The sequence below is a fragment of the Amblyomma mixtum genome, chromosome 9 (assembly GCF_055824585.1).
Source record: "Amblyomma mixtum isolate Tamu chromosome 9, ASM5582458v1, whole genome shotgun sequence".
Classification (NCBI taxonomy): Eukaryota; Metazoa; Arthropoda; class Arachnida; order Ixodida; family Ixodidae; genus Amblyomma; species Amblyomma mixtum.
The window spans coordinates 81,551,011-81,561,031 of record NC_143020.1 but is presented as its reverse complement, the minus strand read 5'-3'; the positions used below and the strand labels follow the sequence as shown (position 1 = coordinate 81,561,031).

At 53.7% G+C, this 10,021-nt stretch overlaps 1 pseudogene; it reads right to left on the bottom strand.

Moving 5' to 3' along the window:
* Positions 1–7,134: 7,134 nt before the first annotated feature.
* On the bottom strand, positions 7,135–9,445 carry LOC149329871 (uncharacterized; annotated as a pseudogene).
* Positions 9,446–10,021: the final 576 nt, after the last annotated feature.

Here is a 10,021-nt window from a genome sequence, read left to right as displayed (position 1 = left end):
ATCTTGTATTCTTGTATTTTTCGCCTTTCTTGTATCTTTGCTACTTGCACTGTAATTCCTGCCTTGATGTATCTTTGTTTCTTCCTTTTGTTGTACATGAAATAAGATTGTACTTGCCTTTCTTATCATGTCGGTTTCTGCGTTGCTCCGCCATCTGCAACGGGGTGCAGGCCCTGTCAAGCCTTTTTCAGGCTTTTTGCTTGCCCCCCCTCAACATCACACCTGTCTAGCGGACGTTTGATATTGAAAATATATTTGACTTTGACTTTGACTTTGACTTTGACTTTGTACAGTTAGTTCTGATAATGGCCCCACTACCCTGCTGAAGAGTTTGAATAGGCAATATTCCAGTACACCACGGAGATGCGCCGTGAAGCAAAAATTGGCTGTGGTTTGACCAATGCGCATAATAAATATATTGGTTTTTGAGGAAAGGAAATGGCGCAGTATCTGTCTCACATATCTCGGCGGACCCCTGAACCGCGCGGTAACGGAAGGAAGGAAGATAGGAGTGAAAGAAGAAAGAGAGAAAGAGGTCCTGTAGTGGAGGTCTCCGGAATAATTTCGACCACCTGGGGAACTTTAACGTGCACTGACATCGCACAGCACACGGGCGCCTCTTGCATTTCGCCTCCATCGAAACGCGGCTGCCGCGGACAGGTTCGAACCCGGGTATTCCGGCTCGGTAGACGGGCGCCTTACCACTGAGCCACTGCGGCGGGTATCCGAGTAGAATTACGGAAGCAACCGTGCGTTAATCGCAGCGCCGGCGGCATCTCAGGGGGCACTTTGACCGTCTTAAGTCCGTAGAGGCGAAAGCGTTTTCCGCACCACTTCGACTGCCTATGTGGCACTGGGGATGTCGCCACCGGATGACGGAACACATAATTAATGAATAATTAATGAAATTACTAATCAATGACTAATTACTGGTTAATAACAGCCATATACTAATTAACTGCTAATTAATAACGCTTAAGCTTGGCCTTTAGGAGTGGAACGCGGCAGGGTGTTGTAGCGCTGCCAAGGAGTCCACGGAACACCATCACCCGTTCGGCGGTGGTGGTGGTGGTGAAAAACTTTAATCAAAGAGAGCTTGAGGGTTAAAAAAAAAAATAAATAACCCTGCTGCATGGTCGGTATCCTTAGTCCGGGACACCGCATGACGAGGCCCCGTCTCGCGCCCGCTTGACCAGAGCCCTTTGGGACTCCAGTGTGGAGCAGTTGAGGAGGGCAGTCTCCCATGCCTCTCGGGTGGGGGTGGGGGAGGGGGGAAGGTGAGGATTCTGAGTACATGCCCACACCATGTGAAAGATATCGCAGATCTCTCCACAGTGCGGGCAGCGCCCATCTGTGTTCGGATCGAAGTGTTTTGCTATTGCAGGACAGAGAAGGGTTCCTGTCTGCAGGCGCCGCAGAGTTCGCTCCTCCGCCTTACTCAGCCCCTTGGCAGGTGCCGGGTAGAGACGGTGGCTGTCGCAATAATAAATTAGGATTTCGCGGAACCGCAGAAGCGGTTTATGAGCTTCTGAGCCATGAGAGCTAGGATGAGGAGCCCGGTGTGTGAGCGCTCGGGCGGCCGCATCAGCGGCCTCATTGCCTCGTAGACCCTGGTGGCCAGGAGCCCAGATCACTTTTGTGCGAGTTGGATCGGCGAGAGCGCGTCTTAGAATTTGCGAGGCCAGAGGTGATATTTCGCCTGCAAGATAATGTTCACAGGCCCGGCGAGAGTCTGTAATAACCGTTTTCGATTTTGGATCGGCGGCAGCGAGAGCTATTGCGACTTCCTCCGCTCGTGTTGAATTTGGGGCCCGAAAAGATAGCCCATCGACATTCATTCCCCGGTGGACTACGGCAGCCGTGAAGAATCCCGCGGGCGACGGCCCTGTGATGTCCACGTAATAGACGCCCTCTTTATACCCATATTGCCTCTCAAGCGTGCGAACCCGCGCTTGTCGTCTGCCTTCATGTGAAGCCATGTCCATGTTACGCGGGAGCGGAGCGACCAAGAGCATGTGGCGCCACAGCACCGGGATGTTCTCCGTCCCCTCTGGTATGCATGTGTGTTGGATGTGTAAGCGGTTTAGCAGGCGGCGCCCAGGCACCGTCTGCGATAGCCGCGTATATTGGTTCACGAGGTGGGCCTCCCGCAACTCCTGATAGGAGTTTACCACTCCCAACGCCTTCAGTTTGGCGTTGGAGGTAGCCACCGGAAGGTCCAGTGCTCGCTTTGTTGCCTTCCTGATGATGGCGTCAATGCGCTCGTCTTGTTGTTTGGTGGTGCGTAGGTACGGCACGGCGTAGAGGATCCGGCTGGTCACGAAGGCATAGGCGAGCCGTAGCGCGTCCCTGCCCCGCAGACCACCCCGCTTGTTGGAAACACGGCGGATCATGCGCCCTACCTGTTCACCTATGCTCTTGAGTTTCGCTATAGTAGAGTCCGGCCTAAGTTTGTTATTGATGAACAGACCCAGGATCCGGAGCTCCGCCACTTCTCTGATGGGACCGCCTGACAGAGATATGTGTAGAGACGTGTTGTCCTTGTGGTTTGTCCTGACGTGTAGAAGCTCTGATTTGACGGGAGCACATTGGAGACCACAGTCGGCAGCATATGCTTCGACTATGGTGGCGGCCTGCTGAAGGCGGTCCTCTATCTCCCCAAGGCTCCCCTCGGTGGTCCAGATTGTAATGTCGTCTGCGTAGAGTGCGTGTTTTATGCCATCTACCTGAGCCAGTCGGCCGGGCAGGTGCATCATGGCGATGTTGAAAAGGAGCGGTGATAACACCGCCCCGTGTGGTGTACCTCGTGTACCCATAGAGTACGGGCCGTACTCCTCATCCTCGATCCGGAGGAGTGCCTGACGCGCAGAGAGGAAGTCTCTGACATAGGCGAAGACCTTCGCCCCGCAGTTAGTGGTGTTCAAGTTAGAGAGTATGGTGGCATGTTTAACATTGTCAAACGCCCCCTTAAGATCGAGGGCGAGAATGGCCTTGTCGTTTTGTTGCATGGCTGTGGGTCGTATTATGTCCCTGTGTAGTTGGAGTAGGACATCCTGTGCAGACATGTGCGGGCGGAACCCGAACATAGTGTCTGCAAAGAGGCCCTTACCCTCCATGTATGAAAGGAAATGGCGCAGTAATTCTCTGTCATCTCGGTCGACACCTGAACGGCGCCGTGCTGAAAGGGGGGAAGTGGAAGTGAAAGAAGAAAGAGGGGTCGTAATGAAAAAAAATGAAAATTGTATTTGAGGAAAGGAAATTACACAGTAAGTGCCTGACACTGGCTCCTCGCGCATGCGTAGTTAGGGCTCTTCAGGGCTCCGCGAAATCACTCACACCTAGCGTAGCGTTGCTTCCGCATCAAAAGCTCCCTTCGCAACCGGTCGACACCTGAGTGTGTTCGCTGGAAACGATACAGAAGTTCCCAGAAGTTCAATAGAACCTTCGCCCGAGATTTTCTCCAAATTACCCTCATATGTTTGTGAAACTTTGCGAAGACTGTTACTGAATGTTTTGAAGTGTTCTTTCAAGGTAATATATTTCCACCTAATTGCTCGTTTTTCTATTAATAGAGTTGCGAAAACTAGACTTGCTCCGGTCGTCCCTTTTATTTCAACGTGAAAGGGGTGCACATGATCAGCATCCCTTGAAAAGACATTCGCAACATGTAGATTCATTCGGCCTTCGATATTGGTACGCACGTTGTTATGTCCATCCAGTTTATTATTGATTAGTTTTGAGGAAACCAGTGGCTCGGTAATCGCATCCCTGTGCACACCCAAACAGCACCGTGAGGTTGGAAGAAAGGAAGGTGGGAGTGATTGGATTGGATTGTAAAACATTTATTGCGCGCCTGCCCGCACTTGGATCTGGGGTCCGAGCTGACCAGCACGGCCTCCCACCGCTCGGGAGAAGGGAGCTGTATCAACTCCGCCGGAGGCGGATCATCGCGGGGGAGGGTCCGCCGCGGAGAGGGAAAAGATGTGGAGGGAAGAGGCGAAGGGTTCTGCGCATAGGGTGGTGGTGGTGGAAACTTTTATTACCAATGATGTAAATCGTGGGGGCGAAGCCCCCTACATGGCACTTGGATGCCTCCTCAATGTGAGGAGGAGGCACCCTTACAACGCGAAGGATAGCCCCTGGAGCGCAATCCTACTGTGAGCGCTGGAGATGATCCGGCGCTGGTCTTGAGCGGACGAGCTGGTCAGAAGAGACTCCCAGTAAGACTCCGCCGCGGTTGGTGATGGGGGATGAGGGAAGGTGGGGCATGTGAGGAGGGTGTGTAAGAAGTCTCCTGGTTTGCCGCAAAGTTTGCTTGATGACGGGAATTGGTCTGGGTATCGGGCATGCAGCAGTATTGGGTATGGAGTAGTTCGGGTTTGTAGTTGTCGCCAATGTGCAGCCTGCGGTATGGTGAGGGATGGAGCTGGGGGTGCGTATTCCCTTCGTTTGTCTCGGTAGTACGAGAGAATATCACGGAAGGAGAGCAGGCGCTCCGAGGCTCGTAGAGGGGGCTCGACTCCTGCCCGGAATGTGAGACCTCGGGCTAGGGAATGAGCCTCCTCGTTGCCAGGGAGGCCAGCATGTGCTGGCGTCCAGATGAGGGTGATGAGGCGCCGGGGCTGCCAGAAACGTAGTAAACGAGCAGCGGTGCTGGATATGTAGCCCTTCGCATAATTTAAAATTGCAGATTTGGAATCGGAGATAATTTTTGTGGCAGATGTAGAAATGAGAGCAAGCGCGATGGCTGCCTCTTCTGCCTCTGTGGTCGAATTGGTAATGATTGAGCTGGAGGTTAGAAGCTTTGCATTATTGTCGGCTACCGCCAGGGCCATACGGGAGCCTGTCGTATATTGCGCTGCGTCCACGTAGACCACCTCATGGTCCTCGCTATACTGTTTGTGAAGGGCCCGAGCCCTTGTTACTCTGCGTTCCCTGTCTCGCTCAGGGTGCATGTTCTTGGGGATGGGGGTTACGTTGAGGTTAGAGCGGAGGGTAGCAGAAAGGGGGACCCCCTCGGTAGGCTCTGTAATTGGGGTCAGGTTCAACTGGGACAATAAAGTACGACCAGCCTCTGAGCTGGAAAGACGGGATAGTTGTGCCATAAAGGTAGCTTCTTTTAGCTCCTCAAAGGTGTTGTGTACACCTAGTTTGAGAAGTCGGTCGTTGGATGTGCTGGGGGGAAGACGTAGAGCCGTTCTCGTGCAACTACGTAGGAGCGCATTAACCCGGTCTCTCTCCTTCTGTTTGAGGGGTAAGTATGGAAGGGCATATGTTGTGCGGCTTATGATGTAAGCCTGGGTGAGGCGAGTCGTGTTTCGCTCGCGTAGGCCAGCCCTGCGGTTCGCTATGCGGCGAATCAGTCGAGTGGTGTGTTGAGCGTGTGTTTGAAGTGTCTTTATGACTTCTCCGTGCGCACCGTGGGAGTGGAGAACCAGTCCTAGCACGCGGATTTTGTGTACTAGTGGGATGGGATGGGTACCTAGGGCGAGGGAGATGGGTGCATTGACTGAATCGTGTTGCTTGGGCCGGTAGAGGAAAAGCTCCGATTTTGAAGGGGAGCAGGTCAGGCCACGCTCCCGTACATATGCGTCGATGGTGGTTAGTGCCAATTGTAGGTGTTCTTCTATTTCGGCATCGCTGCCATGGTTTGCCCATACAGTGATGTCGTCAGCGTAGAGGCTGAAATGGATGTCGGGAATTTGAGCTAGCTGTTGTGGTAAGTGAAGAAGTGCTATGTTGAATAAAATAGGGGAGAGGACGGCTCCCTGGGGCGTACCTCGTGCTCCCAGCGTGATCCCTGGTAGGCTGTGGTCGCCGAAGGTAAGCGTGGCTGTGCGGTGGCTGAGGAAGTCTCGGATGTAGTTGTACATCCTGGCGCCGACTCCCAGGGTCGTAAGGTTTTCTAAGATAGCTGAGTGTGTAACGTTATCAAATGCCTTAGTGAGATCCACCCCCAGGATAGCTTTAGTGTCGGAGGTCTGTGAGTCGAGAATGTGATGTTTTAGCTGCAAGAAGACGTCCTGTGTGGAAAGCCCTGGTCGAAATCCAAACATGCTAGTGGGCATGAGATTGTTGCTTTCTAGGTATTGGCAAAGCCTGCGCTGGAGTACATGCTCCATGAGTTTGCCAACAGAAGATGTGAGGGAGATGGGTCTGAGGTTAGAAGTAAGCAGAGGTTTGCCAGGTTTCGGTATGAAAATGACTCTTGCCTCTTTCCATTGTGGTGGGAGGGTGCCCAGTCGCCAGCACTCGTTAAAGTATTCTGTAAGTGCAGCAATGGATTGTGCGTCGAGATTCCTGACAGCCTTGTTATGTACCCCGTCTGGGCCGGGGGCTGAGGACGTGTTAAGCGTCTGGAGTTCAGCCAGGACCTCTGCTTCTGTAATGGGTTGGTCAAGCTGGTCGTTAGGGGGGCCTGCATAATCAGGGTGGTGTGCAGGAGGGTATGTGGGGAAGTATTGATTTCGAAGGTCTTGGAGGAGGTCTGGTGGAGGTATATCTGAAGCATGTATGAGTTTGGTGAGGGCGTGTCTCTGGGCAGTCTTAGAGTGAGTGGAGTCTATTAAGTGCCGAAAAAGGTTCCAGGTCTGAGGCACACTCATATTGCCATCAAGCTTGTTGCAGATAGATTCCCAGTTCTGTCGTGAAAGATTCGCTGCGTGTGTTTCTATCTCTTTGTTAAGGCGGGCGAGGCGACGCTTAAGTGTCCGGTTCCATCGCTGCCTTTGCCAGCGGCGCTCTAGGCCTGTTTTAGCCTCCCATAAATGTAGGAGGCGGGAGTCAATTGTGTCGCTTGGGCAGTCTTCGGGTAGAGTACAAGTTACGGATCGGACATTGCTTTTTAGCTGCTCGGTCCATGCTGTGATGTCCGTGATGGGGACGAAAGTGCGTGCTGTTCTACATGAGCGGAAAGAGTCCCACTTTGTAAGAGTGGAGCCTCTGAGAGGCCTGCGATGTAGTTGAATGTGTAAGAGAATCTCGATGATGAAATGGTCACTACCAAGATTCTCTTGTGTGTTGCACCATGTGGCGTGAGGGAGGCGATGTGCGAACGTGAGGTCTGGAGTAGTGTCTTTACAGACACTGTTTCCCGTGCGTGTAGGAGAGGTGGGGTCTGTGAGAAGGGAGAGACCGGCTTGTTGCGCGGCTAACCGTACCCGACGTCCTTTCGGTGTGTCGTGTGGGTAACCCCAGGCTGTATGTGGGGCGTTAAAGTCTCCCACGACGAGTAAAGGGCACTTGTTGGCTATGCGCTTCGCGAGCGTAAAGAGGCGTTCGAAGTTACCTTGAAGGCACTTAGGGTGGCTATAAACATTTAGGATGAAGACACTGTTCGCTCGAGTGTGTTGCGGCACAAGCTCAATAAAAAGGTGATCAATGTCTTCAATCACTATGGAATGGGAGATGGTGGTGATTGAACGACGAACCAGAAATGCTACCCGAGGGGGTGTGGGGGATGTGGGCAGAACAGGAGCATAGCCGGGTAGGGTGAGTGGGTTTGAGGGTTCCTGCAGGGCAAGGATGTCGGGTCCTGCAGCGCAGGACAGCAGTTAGTGGATTACGTGACGCTTGTGACCAAATCCCCGGCAGTTCCACTGCCAGAGTGTAAGATTACGGAGTGGAACTGCCATCATGACAATCTATAGAGGAGGGAGCTGTAACGGGGGGTTGGGAGCCCTGAACTATGGTAGGGATAGGGTTGGTCTGTTCCTCCAGTGCTTTGGGCTTCTTGCTTCTGTTTGGTGTGGGGTCACGCTTTGGGAGTCGGGACTCAAGATCGTTACAGCGTTCAGAGAATCCTTGAGTTAGCACATCGAATCGGTGGTTAAGAATGGCGTTGTCTTGTGTTATGCGGATTACTCGTCTTTGATGGGTGTGTATTCCTCGTTGATGCGAGTTATAGCTTCCTGCAGTTTTGCCTCAAAGCGAGCTGCAAATGATTCAAGCAGGGTTGGTATGTTGTTTAGTGAGATGGGTGTGGAGGGAGAGGGCGTTGTGCACGGAGGTGAATTTGTAAAGGGATCAGTGTCAGCCTCCATTGCTGGCAAATCAGGAGAGGAATTAGGCTCGGAGTGGGAGGACGAGGTATCGGCGGTAGGCGGGTTGGGAGGAGGAGTTTGGGATGTGGTAGGAGTGGGAGCAGGTGGAAGGGTAGAACCAGCGGCAAGAGCACTTATCTGGGCTTCCAGCTTGGCGATGTGTTGACGCAAGGCGGCGGCTTCTGCTCGGGCTGCTGTAGCTTCTGCTTTAGCCGCTGCTGCCTCCTCCTGAGATTTTGCCAGGGCTTGTTGTAGACTGGGTTGTGCAGGCAAGGATGTCGTGCTCCTGTGTGAAGAGGCGGAGGTGTCCCAGACTTGTTTCAACGGCACTGACCAAGCTGGTTTGTTTTGGTTGGGCTGTGGGAGTCCGGATGACAAATGGGGAAAATTTTCTTTGGATAGGACCAAGTCGTGCTGCTGCGTTTGTGGGTGGTTTGGCTGTTTCCGTGGCTGGTGGATGTTGCGTCCCTTGCAGGATCCCGTGCCTGTTAGGTGTGGGCCCTCGCACAGAATGCACTTGGGCGTGCAAAGTGTGTCTTCTTGGGAGTGTTGTGTTCCACAACGGGGGCAGATATTTGTCTTGGGACTCGGGCATACGTCATGGCGGTGACCCGGCTGTCTGCAGTTAGTACAGGCATCCGGACTGCCACGGTATGGGGTGCAGCGGTGGATGGCTCCCATGTATTTGATGGAGTGAGGTACTGTGGTTTCGTCGAAGGTGATCAGGATGGAGTGTGTCTTTCCCATGCTTCGTGCTGCTAGAATGGTGTATTCAGGATTTATTTTCACCAGGTCGTGGTACAGTTGCGTCGGCGTCTCGTCGTCATAGGCGTTCGTGATGACTCCTCTGGTAGCCCCCGGTGGTGGTGCTACGTGTGCCGCGCAGGGATATGTTTTGCCTTCGATGGTGAGAGAGGTCAGCGTCTTGAGAGTCTCGACTGTTGGGAAATGTGTGGTTGCTATGGTGAAAGTATTGTTCGTCGGGTGGACGCGCAGGCAGAAGTCGTCCGGTGGAATGATATCGAGCTGGGTCTGCACTGTCTTCAAGAGCCGGGGTGCTGGGACATCTAGGAGTCGTAGTTCACCTCGCGGGCGAACGACTACTCGAATAGCGTTAGGTGGGAGTGGTGGCAGCTGCTTGCTCCGCTGTACTGCGAGGCGAGCCTCCTTAGTAGCAGGTGGTAGACGGGCCGGCGTCTTGCCGCTGCCGGTTACGGCTGCTGCGTGGCGCGACGTGTTGTTGGCGTTCGGGTGAGCTGCATCTGAGGTAGCGTTGTCGGAGCGGTAAGGTTTCGGCGAAGTGGCTGGTCGGGAGGCGTAGGCTTTATACAGCACCGGTGTCCAGTCGCTTGAGTTTTGCTCTTCCGCGGTGATGGTGCGGCCTTCAACCGTTACCTCCATGACAACGGCTGCCGTCGCCGACGGAGGCGGCGGAGGGGAGGAATCCTAGTGCGGCCTAGCTGTGCGGCTTGCCGTCTCGGTCCGATAATTGTTCTTCTCTCAGAATAGGTCGGATTATGCCCGTAATGGGCGGCTTTCCTGTCCTCCGTAGGTAGTTATGTCGGTTTTCGAGCAGATTAGTGGCCGTAGGAGAGATTGTGTAGGAGAAGCACGTACCGTTTGCCGGAGCCGACGTTGCAGGCATCCGCTCCCGTTGGCCCCCTAGCGGCGAATCCTGCACATAGGGCGCACACCGGGTTGGGGAAGGAGGGATGATAGTGGGCTTCATTAAGGGGTGAGGGGAGAGTGTGTGTCTGTAGTCTGCACCAGAGTGTTGCTTGTTTGTTATCAAGGGAGGGGTGGGGCTTGGGCTATAGCTGGCGTGAGGCTCTGTATGCCTGCGTCAGCTCGCTGAATGAGTGCATGCGCTCTTTCGTGAATTCCTGGTCCGAGGCAAGCTGAGCCCGGGTCTCGGAAAGAACCTCGGGCTAAAATGTTGGCGGCCTCGTTTCTGGGATTCCCAGAGTGCGCAGGCACCT